This window comes from Lemur catta, chromosome 3 (assembly GCF_020740605.2).
Source record: "Lemur catta isolate mLemCat1 chromosome 3, mLemCat1.pri, whole genome shotgun sequence".
NCBI classification, from domain to species: Eukaryota; Metazoa; Chordata; class Mammalia; order Primates; family Lemuridae; genus Lemur; species Lemur catta.
This window is the reverse complement of record NC_059130.1, coordinates 9,805,950-9,821,424: the sequence shown is the minus strand read 5'-3', so window position 1 is coordinate 9,821,424 and position 15,475 is coordinate 9,805,950. Positions and strand designations below refer to the sequence as shown.

The following is a 15,475-nucleotide window of genomic DNA, read 5'->3' as shown; positions in this document are numbered from 1 at the left end:
TGACTTGGTTCTGCTTACTTCACTTGGCAGGAGATTTCCTTTACAGCAACCGATGTGTTCATGGTAAATCATGATGTGCTGTCTTGGATGGAGGCGGCCTTGACATTTATTTCATATAGGAGTTGTCTTATTTTGTGATCTTGTGGGGATGTTAATGAATATAGCAGCCTACTTAGGAAAAAAAAGTTGGATATGGTAAGAACAATGCTGTACTTAATGCTTGATCTTTTTAAACTAGGTTTCATGTAACCTTGCTTAGGAGAACACACAGGCTCAGCAAAAGCAGATTACGCTTTTACCCTATAATTTTTATTATAAAGTTGGAGATGGGTACTCTTGGGAAAAGTATTTTCATATATATATATATATATATATATATATATATATATATATATATATAAAAATCAAACTTTAAACAAGAACAAATATTTAAAATTTAGTCTAGCTAAGTATTAATAGAAAATCATTTAAGATGATTTTCTAGAATCTTGCTCAAAAGCAAGTCAAAAAATTTCAGTGCTAAAAATGAAAATATTCAGTGGCAGAATAACTGGCTATATATATGACTTATGAGTATTTTTTTTTTTTGTATGTTAACACTTGAGCTTTAGCAACTGGACCAAGTTTTTTTTTTTTTTTTACTGTATGTATATTTTTTATTTTTGCACTCCTTATTTTAGTTGGACTATTTTAGCTGTTTCCATCCAGAATCATCTAGAAGAGCCTCTGCATTGGCCATGAACTGGAGGCCAGGTAGCACTTAGTATAGTGCTAAACCCCTAACTGGTGGGCACATGGGAAAGGAACAAGCAAAGCTAATGTTGAAATACTATTGTTGACATTCAAAATGGGTATAGGAATGGAGGGAAATCTAGGCCAAGAAAAGGTTATCTTTGTCTTCTTCAGACTCCAGAGTATGGAGAGTATGACATGAGCAAACCTAATATTTGATTTGTAAAAATTCAGGGAAAAATATTCACTCACAAAAGAATTTCATAGAATGCCTATAATTTCTAATGAATGTATATTCATTTAGTGGATTTATTATAATCTTTATATATAGATACAGAGTAGTCTATCTCCTACTGATTTTGTAACTCATTTTTTGTATTTTTTACATAAGGAAAGTATTAATATTAATACTAAATACGGCCTAACTTCAGGTAGCAAAGATGAAATGTTGGTTGAATAAATTTAAGGAGAATCTAAAAAACCAGAGAAAGGAAGTTTATAGGACAGTGAAGAGATAAGTAATGATGCTTGCATTTGTACAATTCCTTCAGGTTATCTGCTGCTCCTTGGGCTATGGACTCCTTAGGAGAAAGGGGCTTGTCTGTCTTCTCTTTTTATCTTTGGCATCTATCCTTGTACTCAGTCTGTGCTTAAAGTGCTACGTAGCATATAATGGACACTCAGTGCTTAATGAATGAAGTGAATCAATGAAACTTAGATTTCTCATAGATTATCTCACCTAAATACAATAATTCTGTTAGAAAAATATAATTTTTCCCATTTTATAGGAGAAACCACAACTTGCATGGGTTAAATGATTGCATGTTATTATGACATATTAATCTTATAAAATTAGGGCTATATTTTATTTCATGATTTATCATTTTTTTCTCAACAGCAATAAGCAATATTGAGTGATAGTTTACTGCCTCTTAAAATTATGCTTGGCATGAATAATTTTACTAGACTAAATACTATCCTATAAGGAAGATAGAATCATCTACATTTTATTGTCTGGAGCTTAGAAAGTTACCTTTTAAGTTTACCTAGCTAGTGGGTGGGTGATTTGAACACCTGTCTGACCCCTGAGCTCATTCTTAACGACTATACTAAATTACCTTCTTACAGACACCCAATTCTTGATGGCAGAACCAGGATTTGTACCCAGGTCTTTTGTTCCTAATTCTGTTTCCGTGTGTAACCAGTGTGTGTATGTGTGTGTGTGTGTGTGTGTGTGTGTGTGTGTGTGTGTGTGTGTGTGTAGCACTTGTTCTGTATCAGGCTATCTTCAATTCTGTTACCATACAATTTGATACCTTTTATTAAAAATGATTAACATAATACAACATCTGAGAGGAGAGAATGACCAGTGCTACTTCTACCTTTGAGTCTATTTCCCAGGGAACTTAATTTCAATGAATTAGATGTTTTATCCATCTTTATCTCAAAGTCTAATAAATATCTTAACTTCTACAGTCTCCAAATCTGTACCTAACTTAGCCATTTTTCTGCCAAATTTTAAGACACTTTTAGATCCTACATCTTCCTGAATAGACTGTGCTAGATCATTCTAGAACTCTCATCTCCCAAAATAGATATTTATAGGCTATATTTATAGTAGGATGTTTATATTTCTTCAGTAGTTATCCATTTGCTACCCTAGTTCTATAAGGCAGATGTGGTGTCGGGGTTTTTTTTTTTTTTTTATAATTTTGGTTTCTCTAACACTGTTTGAAATGTTACGGGATTTTTGAACAGCCATTTGCAAATGTAGTTCCCTCTGCCTAAAATGGTTTTACTGTAGGAAGATCATTGTCCTGATTTACCATGAGTAGTTCTTGTTTAAGCCCTGTTGTCCTACTACAATTGTTGTTACTGTCCGTTTCATTAAAAAAAGTTCTGGTGTGGGCAATAAATTACATAGTCATTCTTCCTTTCTTTTCCTTCTCCCTGGAATATTCCTCCTTCATGATATCATTGCATGTATGTGTTAAGCCTTGCTTGGCAACTCCAGGGAGTACTGGTTATTTTCTCTTCTCAGATGTTATATCATCTTGTTCATGTCTCTTATAAAATGTACCAAATTGTATAGTAACAGAATTGAATTTTTTGGTCATTGTTATGTGCCCTGAACATAGCCTAATACAGGACAAGTGATACACACACACACACACACACACACACACACACACGGTCATTAACAACAGGCTCAGGGGTCCAACAGGCCTATGTTCAAATCACCCACCCACTGGCTAGATGAATTTAGGAAGCTTACCTAACTTATGTAAGTCCCAGACTATAAAATGTAGATGATTCTATCTTTCAATTTACATAGAATTTGGGGATGATGCTAAATTCAGAGGAGTGTGGGTGCAGAGAGAATATCAGTTAGAAAGGTTAGAAATGTGGGCAGAAAATAGCAAGTAATTTGGCACAGAAGAACAATGACTGATATGTGAAAATAATTTTGTTCCAAAGTTAATCAGTGTGGAGAAGCAGCAAACTAAAAGGTGCTAAGAAAGCAAGCCATGTTCTCCTTTGTAGCTGGGGGAAGGAAGTGGCGAGGGTAGATTGCTTAGTCTAGAGCTAAGTATTCTGCTGATCTGAACAGCAGTTTAAACATCTTTTTCCATTGGTTATTTTTGAGAAAAGTTATATATTCCTCTTTTTTTCTGAAATTGAAATCACTTGGGGGAAATGTTACACTTCATTTTTAGTTGCACTACGGATTACCTCTTTCAATAAAGAAAATATCACAGTATATGGCTAATGTTCTCTGATGTATCTCATTATGCCAGTAGGTATAATAATGTTGCAAGATTATAAAACAGGCATTAATTCTTTTATTTTACTTTATATGTAGGAATTAACACAGAATTCTTAAGCCTGATCTTAAGGATGTTTTACAAACTAACCTCCAGAAATTTTTAGATAGAACCAGAATAGCAGACTGGCTGGGGCCCAGACAATCTGGTATTTTATAAAATTAATAATTATTTCAGATTTAAGGGATATATCTTCCTTATTTAATTGTCACAGACAATGACAAAGCAGAAAATTAAGTGAAAAAATTAAAGGTGGGCCAGAAAACTTAATATGTATATAGTCCTGGTAAGGAGATGAAGCCACGTGGGGATTGTAAAATATCAGGGAGCGCCAAGTGTCTGTGCAGAGGGTGGTGGTGGTTTTGGTGAGGGTTGGGGTACTGTAGTGGCACCATTCAGAAGTGGCATACCTACACTCTGGTTTTATGTGAACAGCACCCAAGGATTTTGAACTGAAAATTATGACATATGTTTTGCAAAAGATTTAAAACATTTGTCTTAAGTGTGAAAGGCCATATGAGAGATGGAGCTTGGATATTCAAATATGGGTATTTTGGAGGGCATTTATCATGGTCATAGAAGGACAAAATATTGGAATTTAGTTTTCCTAGAAAATCCATGAAGAGCCAGAATGAATGGTTGTTGGTTTTATGTATTGGGCACATTTCTATCACAAAGAATAATTCTTGTGATATTTGATACAATTGTGATGCAATGATTTAAAATAAATTAAACTTACTTAAAAGAATATTCTTGAAGGATATTGCTGTTTTTTAATGACATGCACTGGTGGGTCACTATAGCCAAAATATTCATAAAATACTAAATTCAGTCCATGAGTAAAGCCATTCAGATCAAAGCTGACTTCCTGGAGTTTTACTGAAGTATGTCTGCCATGTGGGTAGCAGACTGCCGTCACCCGTGATTTGTTCTCACACCAGGGCCTGGACAGGGACTCCATGGGAGACGCGTGGAGCCTGAGCCTCGGGTTGGCCCAGAGCCTCTGGGTTGAGGGCAAACCTTGGAGAAGAGTTTTCTTTGACCAGTGAAAACATATTAACGCACATTGCATTTATTTCTAGCTTAACTTAATAACTTATATTTAAGGAATGCAAATTGTACTTTCCTTGTTTTTGAATAGAAAAAATATAATTGGTCGAACATTTGCTAAATAATGCTTTTGAGTATGTTTTTGTTGTACTTAAAAAAAAAAATTCATTTTTCTAGTGGTTTTCCTTATGACGAGTACAGGTTTCTGTTCATTTTTCTTTTTGTTAAATGTTAGTTTATACTAAACACTGTCCAGCGCCATGGTGAATATAAAAGCATGATCTCCGGGAGGGTGTGTTGAGGGGAGTGAAGGGTAGGAACAAACAACACAGCGGAAGTTTCTGGCATGGGTGGAATTGAAGGAAGAAAGTGCAAGTTTGTATAAACCTAGATGAATATGATTCATATGCAGAGAAAAGCTATTTTGGAAACCACTATACGGAACCCATCTTAGCTCAGTCATCATCTTAGATTTCCTAAAACTTTGAGGGTAAAAGAGAATAAAGGAAGTAGTCAACTTTGTTTGTCCTAACAATGTAAATGGACTGAAATATGTTTTCCTGAGGGATGGTGTCCTGCTGGGCACTCCTGGGGCAGACAAATCTGTTTCCCTGGCAGGTGCCTGCAGCCCAGTCCTAAGGCTGCTGGGGAACCACCCCCCACCCCCCACGGAGGCTGGGCAGCCTTGGGGGGCAGTGCTGGCAGGAGAGCTGGGTTTGACTCTGCTGCTTGTTAGCTGCCAAGACTTTGGGTTATTTATTGGTCTCAATTTCATTATGGATAGAATGGAATGATGGTGTCATCTTTCATAGGGTTGTTATGTGCGTTAGCTAAGATACTCCATGGGAAGTTCCTAGTGCCATACCTGGAACATGTAAGTCTACCCTCACTGTTGTACGTTGTAGGCAGTCATTGTTAATGAGACATTACCTTGACCTTATGGAGAAATTAATTCTGAGTTCCAATTGAACTGCTGCATTTCGTCCAAAAGGCCAGGCCTCTGCATGTGCGAGTCCCTTTGCTTCTCTCCATACCATTTCTCTCCACCTTCTGTTCATCCTTGGACACCCAGTTTAGCCATTTCCTTAGAGGAATGAATCTCAAACTACCTTTCTTCATTGGACGAGTCCTTCCTTTGTGCTCCCACCAAACCTAGTGTTGTCACACTGGGATTGAAATGTCCTTTTGTTCATTGAAACAAAATTGAAATGTTCATCTGTTTCTTTCCTCCACTGTCATCCCCTTGGGGGCAGAACCTGTGGCTCCCTAGTTTTGGACAGTCCGACACATAAGAGGTGGACTACCATAGCTGTTAAAGGCATGGACTTTGGAACCAGCAGCCTGGGTTAGAGCCTTGCCCCACGACTTTCTGCCTGTGTGACTTAGGGCCAGTTATTTTATCCCTGTGCCCAGTTGCTTCATCTGTAAGTGGGAATTTTAACAGTCCTTACCTGATACAGTCAAGGGCAGATTAAGTGAGGAGGAAGAGACATAGGCTCTACTTTTCCCTCCGTTCTTTGCTTCCTTGTTGTACCTTCCGCTACCCGAATCCGGCACCAGCTGGACAGTGGAGGGAGGTGGGAGGAGTGGTGTCCAGGCAGTAGTGGGCTGAGGGGCAAAGGATGGGGGGATCCTCAGCTGTGCTTCAGTGAGGTGTGGGGAGTTCTGGGGCTGCTTGCACAGGTGGCTATTTGTAGGTGAGGGAGGTGAGATTACCTGCAGTGAGACCACCTTGTTTTACTTTGCATACAGCTTTTTTCCTTTTAGACCAAACTTGAATACACTAATCATGTTCTCATTCTCTGGACTGACAGATTTGTAAAGCTTATCTTTAAAAGCAACATAGATTTATGTGTCAGCCCAGGCTGCTCCTTTATCTTGAATGTTGTACTCTAATGAGGAACTACCCCAGCTCCCTCCTGGGGTGACACAAGCACAGTGATTCTCATTCCCTGCTTCACAGGGAGCTGTTTTCTCGGCTGACCTGCTGTCCTGCAGATGCCCTCCCCTGGAAGGGCAGTCCATTTCTAACCTAGATATGGGTATGTGGGATTCTGGTTTTCACCCTCCGCGTTTGCATTTGTAGCTGATATCACCACCACTGCTACACCGATAACGACACTACTTCTATCCTGCTGATACGTTTACTACAGACACTACTATTGCTACCTGCTGCTACTCCCACTGATATAAAAATCCTGACTTTTAGCTACTGTATTCTACTGCCTCTTTATGGCCTGTGCAGAAAGAAATGCCTATTTTCTGTGCCCCTGGTAGGGAACCTTGCAGGCCTGCTTTGGAATGTAGATGGGGCCATCTTTTGCTTGCTTTGGGCTAGCAATGTTCCTGTTAATGATACAGCAGAGTGCTACTTTCTCTCATTAAAGGCAGTGGCATGCATTGCTTTCATTGGCAGGTTAATGAACTTAGTGAAACAGATGTTTCAGGCTAACTTTGACCTCTGCCTTTCCCAGGTATTCAGTTTTTCAGTATGAGGATTCAAAACACAAAAAGAGGAGTAAAGATGCTGTTTATTTATTTTCCTTTTCTATGTCCAGGGGCTAATGTGGGGATTGACAGAAAACCTTTGAACCTGAGGGTGTAAGTTGCTGCCATGGAGAGGGGTACAGTGCTCCTCTTATGAGGACAAGAACTGTTGAAAGCAGCAGAAGGCTTGGGTGTGTGTGTTACGGTGACTGCTGGCCAGGGACCCCTGAAGGCCACTTAGCAACCCACCACTGAACAGTCACCAGAGGCAGCAACCCAGACTAGAGATCATGCTTCGGAGTGTAACTGCCCAACAATTTAAAATCTTTATTCATTTTATTTATAAATATTAACATATCACCAACTTCTAAAAAAGGTTTTTGAGATAACTTAATAAAAAAGACCGATTGCTACACTAACATTTAAGTAAGAGGCTATGATGACAATTTAATGTAAAATTTCCCGGAGTTCCTTGCCTCCCAAGGAATGGTTGCATTTAATTTTCTCTAGAGATTAAACTGTGTCAACATTCATTCATCAATTTATTTAAAAATGTGCCTGTTATAAAAGCTTTGGGGATACAAAGATGAAATAGAAGTATCCTCTACTCTCAAAAATGTTTACTATCTCATGGGGTAATAGTTGAGCAAACACATATCACAGTTGAGCACAGTTATTACCGTAACAGGTGTGAGCCAGGTGCTGGAGAGTGAAGAGGATGCATGTGTTTTTATAACTTAGTCCTACATTTATGAGCTTAATCATTTCAGTAAAGTTACATCTAACTCATAAAAGTATATTATCATTGCATAAAATAAAAAAAAAACTCTGTAACTCTAAATGTGGTTAAATTACTGTATTTTTGATTAAGTGATTTTTAAAAAATTACCCATTAAATATGAACTGTGGCCTGGATAATAATCAAAACAGAATATATTGGCTTTTAGTTGACCGAGAATAGGGGAGTTTTGGTTTAGTGATTTGAGAACAAGATGAGAGCTAAGGAATGACCCTTCCCCATGTTTGTCTTCTTCTCTGAGTGTCCTGTAGAGTCTTCATGCATTTGTAATATAAGGATCAGGATAAGCGTAATTTGAAGATATTATGCAGTCCTGAACTAATGCTGAGTGCAGCGTACTTTTATAGTAACTCAGGAGACATCTGGGGATATGATTGATTCATAGAGCAATGGTGGTGATGCCCCTTCTACTGGGACCCACCGACTCACAAGGGAAAAGGACAGATGAGGTCCTTATACAAATAAAAATCCTCCTTCTTCTTTTTTCAAATTCTAGGAGATGTAAGATTTAGCTCACCTAATTTTAAAAGAGAGATGTAGAGGGGAAAAGAAGATATGGTAAAAGGGACAGAAATAGAAAACCCCGCTAAGGAAGAAACTTGATTTATTAATATTTCTCTTCCATATCCTCCACTTTACCAGTTCTACAAAGGGTGATTGAAACCCTTTGGAGAGAGGGATAAAGGAGATAGAAGGACAAGGGTACTAGGAGTGGCTTCATAGAGTCTAAGCTGAAGCTCAGCTAAAAAGGAAAGCTGTACCTTAATGTCTATAAATGGGCTTCATGGTGGTTTCTTCTTTGCCTTTCAAAACTACCAATCAGCTTATTAATGGCCCCTCATAATTTGAATTATGCCAAACCCTCCAATTCAGGGCCTCTCCTTCAAATGGGATAATGAGTGTCTCAACAAGAAATGAGACCCTGAGCATGTCTTCTTCCCTAGACAGCATGGCTGTCAGTGGTCCTTGGATCACTGTGGTGAAGTCAGCAAGTCAGCCTGGCTGTGAAGCTGCGTTAGGAATTGCTGACCCTCCCACAAGAGGTAATTCCTGAGTTGGGATGGAAACAACTCATTTCACAATAAGTGGTGGAGGTTTTTCCTCTTATGTGGCCTCAGTTAACACAACTAGTCTATTAATGCTAACAATTTTAGAGAAGTAGGTGTTTATTCTTTCCAATAAAAAAAGGGAAGTGATCCTGTTTGCACTGGTATCCTTGAGAAAAGGCAAGAGGGCTCTTACAGAGGAAAAGTAAAGCATATATTCTACTTATGAGGGGTAGAGGGAAAAAAGAGACTCATTCAGACTTTTATAGTGAGCTTTGGCAGTCAGATTTTTACATGTTTTGTTTTGTTTTCCCTGTAGCATCAGTATTGCTAGCATTGAAATGGTAGCAAGAGGATGCTCTTTGAAAAGCCACTTATGCTTTGTCTGTTGGGATAGCTATCTGGTTATGAAACATTTTGTAATCCAGAGAGCTTTGGCCTGATGTATAATTTTAGGATGTTTTAGACTGTGATGGTGTTAAACTTTCTTCTTTGAAGATTGTCTACATCTATTATACATTGAGTGCTTTTCTACCATTTTCTTTTCTCAGCTTGGAGTTAGCAAGCTATTCATGTCTTTCTGAAGGAGCAGAGAGGCTAAACATGGTGGATGAAGACAGGTGGCTTTGTCATTAGAATATGTCACTTATCACTAGATATACCTGAGAGGGAGGCTAGGCAGCATCTGATCACTGGGACTTCCCGTATGTGAAGATAAGAATTAACTGACTCACTCTGTGTCCTCCTTCATACACCCTGCCCCGACTTGCTGAGTTACCATTTTCAGTGAATGCCTCTGCTGTCCATCTAGTGCCCAAGGCAGATATGTATGGGTATAATTCTGAAGTTTTTCCTCTCCCACCTCTGCCTCCCCTGTAGTCAACAAATGGCTAGGTGTTTCCTTTCCATATGACTTCCTAGAGTTTCTGTTCCTCCTCCTACTATCCTAATCTAAATCCCCTCATTTCCTGTTAAATTAATATGATGGTGCCCTAATTGTCCTTGGTTTGCCTACCTACCCCATATCATCTCCCTAATAAGAAGAAAAACACTTAATTCTACACACTGCAAAAAAAAATGGAGTTAGTATAACATAGCAGTTAAAGGTATGGGATCTGTAGCTAGAATGTCTGGATTTGAATCCTGACTCCATTACTTTGGTAAATGCAGTTACTTAAACTTGGGTATATCTCCAAGCCTCAGTATATATAAAAGAAAAAAAAAATTAAACTTTCCTGATTGAACTGTTATGAGGATTAAATGGTATAAACATTTAGCATAGAGCTTAGTACATAGCAAGCACTCAAAAATCACTAGAACACTAGTAATTATAAAATGCAAAGCTGAGTATTCCACTCCCCTACTTAAAACCCTTTAACCTCACCGTTTCTTCTAGGATAAAGCCCAGATCCCTTTGGCATGCCATGTAAATTCCTCCTCCCTTCTACAGCCCCTTCTCTCGCTGCTCCTGTGCAGAGTTGTGTCCACCTTAACCACTTCCACTGCCCTCCATGGGCTATGCTTTGTCTTGTCTCTTGCTCATGCCTGTACTTTGTCATTTACCTGGAGTACCTTTGCACCCCAAGTCTGGAAATTTCCTTTCTCCTCTGTGAACACCAGCCCCTCTTTCTATTTGTGTGGGTGACTCCCACTCATCTTTTAGGTCTCACCTCATAGATCAGTTATTCCACAAAGCTGTCCCTGATACTGCAGGGCTCTCAAGGAACCATTGAATGCCTTCTTCGTAGCAATGCCACATTATTGTGCAACTGTGGATTTACTTGTTTTGTATGTTCTGTCTGACTATAATAAGCCTTTGAGGGTAGAGTCTGGGTCATGTTTGCTTTTTTTATACCCAGTTCTTGGCAGTTTCATTCAATTAACATTTGTTTAATACATTAATAAATCAGTACCCAGTTGATATGTTTTATGAAATTTCATGATGCCAAAAACATAATAGGTACCTCATTAATATTTGTTAAATGAGTAAACGGCCATTTAAACTTTTGTGTACCCTTAATTGGCAACTCCTTATCTTGTATGGATATGCTTAATAGTAACAAAATTTGAAGTTATTTATTTCTAATTCCTGAAATTTGAGATTCTAAAGTTAACTCATGTAAATAAGTTAGAAGATTTAGGAAATTTGTATAATTTTTTGTCAAAAATAGGTATGGTTATGAAATAATGAGATTTGTCCTTGTGCCTCATAAACCATCTCTGACAGCAGTATATTTTAAGCTGCTTCAGATGATACAAAGGACTGTCACACACTTTCTAATCTCAAAGAATGAATAGGTCGGGAGAAAAAACCTACTCTGCAGTAATGTTGTGTCGAAACACCAGTCCCATCTCTAGCCACAAAACCATGCATTCATTAGTCCTCTTCAGTATCTCAAGTTTCTTTTTTTCTAACACAGTGACAGAAGAGCTCCCTCGTTAGTTATTTCACAAAGAAAATTACAGAATCTTCTAAGAGGTACCTTAGAAACCAGTTAGGCCAATCCTGTTTGTTTGTGTTAGCTCTTTCTATTACAAGTGATAGATTGTTTAAGCAAAAGGTAGACGTATTCATTCTTTTAATGTAATTGGCTCATGTAATCTAGGAGCAGCTTGGTGCTCAGACTTTGGCTTCTAAATACTACTTACTGTATAAATGAAAATAAGACCTGCTTAGGGAAATGGCTGATTCCAGAACTAGAGCAGGAAAAATATGAAACAGGCTTGGGGCAACTTGATATAAGAAAGCAAGAAAAGGAAGACTAATGGAATCATGTCAGAGGATCACAGGAACCAGTTTGAAGGGACTCCAAGTGGCCAAATTTGGGAGAATATGAACATCAAAAAGAATAATGATGGCAATTGATTATTACACAAACAGAGAAAAGGGGGTGGGGAGGGTAGGGCAGAGGAGGTTCTTTTTTACAAAGGAATACCAGCTAATAAATATGGAAAAAATGGTAGAGTTAGAAAAATCACTATTTTATAGTCTCAAATGCAGTAATTGAAGCACGGATGATCAAGGGATGCTAAACTCATTATGAAAAATTATTGGGAAATAGGATAGCCACATGGTACCACATTTTCATACTTGGGTTACTTTCTGACATAAAGGGGGACATGTACCTTTATAATAGAGAGATACGGCAGTAAGCAACTTAACTAATGATTAAGTTTAGCATTAGATAATAATGGGACAACCCAACATTTTGTGTCTTCTGATGTGATGAAATATGAAGCTCACAGTGTGAAGTACTTTTGTCAAAACTGTTTAATTTGAATCTAGACTTAGATTTTAGTTCACAGGACATGCAAGTGACACAAGAATAGGTTTAATGATACCATGAGGAATTAATCAGACAGATGCAGAATGTGGGTCACTTTATAAGGCAACCAGCCTGGACTCTTCAAAAAGTCAATGTCATTAAGAAAGAAAAAAGGCAGCAGGATTTTTAGATTAAAAGATACTGCAAAGATAAAACAACCAAATGCAATGGGTAAACCTTGATGGGATTCTAGATTGAGGGGAAAATAGTATAAAAAATAGGCAATTGAGGAAATTTGAATATGGAATGGAGATTAGATACTATGAAATTATTAATTTTTTTAGCTGTAATAACTTTATTGTTGGTATGTAGGAAAACGTCCTATTCCTAGGCAATGCATGTTGAATTACAGAATCTTAGGAGTGAAGTGCTATGTCTGCAACTTACTTTCAAACAGCTCAGCAAAATGAATTTTATAATAGATATGCACACAAAAGCGTACATGGTACTGTGCTATAATTGTTGCATAGCGGAGTGTTCATTGTACTATTCTTTCAACATTTATTTTGTTCAGAAATTAAAAAAAATAAACTGGAAAAAGAAAAAAAATCAATATGGTAAAAACAAAACACAAGTTTTAGAGTGGGTAGGTAGGCTGGCAGGCCCACTTCCTCCGTCTCTTAACACCGTTCCTGTATGTGCACAGAACACCTGTGAGCATTGAGTGAAGTGTGAGCCTAGTGTTATTAGCCAAGTTTTGGAGAACTGTGAAAACCTCCTGATTAATTTACTAGAGAACCTTGAGGCAGAGCCTTGTCTTACTCATTTTTAACATCTCCAGTGTCTATAACATTGCAGGAATTCAAAAACTGTTGACTGAAGAAATACATAAATAAAGGGGTGACCAACTTTGAGGGTTGCCTGGAAAAGTGAAAGCACACCAGTGACTTTCAAGTCCAGTAAATATTTGTTGACTTTAGTAGATTTGAACTAGTTAAGGGACAAGTAAGGTAAAGACTGGTTCCAGAAGTAAGGGGAAGAAAGCCTCCTTTTAAATCTCTTCTATGCATGCAATAATGACTATATTTCATACTGCTTTAGGTAATAATACTTTTCTGAATTAGTAATCAAAGCAGTTTAGTGGAAGCCTTCTGCAGTTTTCCCTACACCTGGGGACAATTTGAGTTTGGTGAGAAGCCTTCAGAGGGTGGCATATGCACTTATGCTTTGTTCCTTGGTGAGCTATGAGTCGGGGCACTTAATTATGTAAAAGATATTGCAAGAGAGCAGTTGCATAATCCCCAAGAGAGTAATTATTATCTGTCTTGGCAGAATGCAAGGCTTTTAATCTGTAAATAAGCAATTCTATGTGGAAGAGCTACATGCAGAGTGATTCTGTGTCTTAAAGGTCTCTTATGAATTTTTTAAAGTGAAAGCAGTCACTGTATATGCTGATTGGGTGTGGCCTTTGTGTTTCAAAGGGTTTATGATCCTTCCCTTGTGGTTTTAACCCCTCTTGAAATATTTAAGCCTCTGAGAATGATTCCTGTAAAGGGTAGAATGTGTCTAAGCCTATGAAAAATGTGAGTGTTTCAAATGTAGAGGAAGTAAAATGTGCTTTCTGCAAGTTAAAAAACAAACCAAGATAAAAAACAAAACAACAAAATAAAAAATTGACAGTGCTTTAAAAAAAAAAAAGCAAAGATATAATGATTAGCTAATATGTTGCTTACTTTTTGGAGGTTAATGTATTTTTTTTCCTGTTTTTTAAAACAACTTTAGGCCGGGCGCGGTGGCTCACGCCTGTAATCCTAGCTCTGGGAGGCCGAGGCGGGTGGATCGCTCGAGGTCAGGAGTTCGAGACCAGCCTGAGCAAGAGTGAGACCCCGTCTCTACTAAAAAATAGAAAGAAATTATCTGGCCAACTAAAAATATATATACAAAAAAAATTAGCCGGGCTTGGTGGCTCATGCCTGTAGTCCCAGCTACTCGGGAGGCTGAGGCAGTAGGATCGCTTAAGCCCAGGAGTCTGAGGTTGCTGTGAGCTAGGCTGATGCCACGGCACTCACTCTAGCCCGGGCAACAAAGTGAGACTCTGTCTCAAAAAAAAAAAAACTAAAAAAAAAAAAAAAAAAAAACTTTATTTTGGTATAATCGACATATAATAAACCACATTTATTTAAAGTTTTGACATAATAAATAAAAAAAAAGTGTGCCATTGCAGCTGATATTTCCAAAAAGAATTAATCCACTTTCAAGGTATGTGTGTATTTTGTTGAGGCAGATCTGAGTCTTTTGGATACTGGAAGTAAATTCTAACTTTTTTTAGATTGCTAACAGTATCTGCCTTCCCTCCCTGCCCTCCCGTCCTTCCTGTTAGCGTGGATAAGCTGACTGTGCTCCTTTCTGAGGACAGCTCCTGCATTTGAGCATTGGAGCACCTGATTTCTCTCCCCTTTGCCTACCCAAGGACTTCATTTGGGGGACTGTCCCTCTCTCCTATGTGACCAACTTTCCCCTCTCTACCAAGTTATTCCTATTGAAGTAGAAACATGTAACATCTCCCATTATTTCTTAAAAACCCTTTCTTCATCTCTATTTCTCTGTTCCCCTTTGCACCCAAACTCGAGTCTGTATTCTGTCATCACTTCCTTCCTCCCTTTGTCTCTGGAACCTGCTCCAAGCAGCCTTTCACAGGCCGGTCCACACAGAATCTGCATTTATCAAGGTCCCTGTGACTTTCACGCTGCCAGAGTCCGTGCTCAGTACTTGGTTTAAATCTTACTTGGCCAGCTGCGGCGTTGGCTGTAGTTTATCACTCCCTTTAGCTAGAAACACTTCCTGTACTTGGCTTCCGAAAAACCCAATCTCCTTGGTTTTTCTCCTTCCTCACTGGTCACTCTTACTCAGATTCCTTTGTGAGCTCCTCCTCTTTTCCTGTTCATTTTAGGTTTCCTGGCCCCAGGTCCTCTCCTCTCCTGTGCTCTCTTCCAAAGTCACCTCGGCCAATATTATGGTTCAATGTTCTCTGTACTCTGAAGACCCCCCCTTTTATGTCTGAAGTACACACCTGTTCCCTGGACTCCAGACTTACATGTCCAGTTGCTGCCCCATTTCCCGTTGGATGACTAATAGGGATCTCAGATTTAGCATAGTCAAGGTTTGACCACGGTCTGGTCCTCCCACAGTTGTCTCTCACCTGGATTGCAGTAGCCTCTTGTCTGGTTTTCCTGCCTCCCCCCTTGCCTCAGCCCCCTTCAATCTATATTC

At 38.6% G+C, this 15,475-nt stretch overlaps 1 protein-coding gene across 1 annotated transcript in view; it reads left to right on the top strand.

Annotated features, from left to right (window-relative positions):
* VAV3 (vav guanine nucleotide exchange factor 3) overlaps positions 1-15,475 on the top strand; it is a 357,886-nt gene that overhangs the window by 62,309 nt on the left and 280,102 nt on the right. The window lies entirely within an intron of this gene.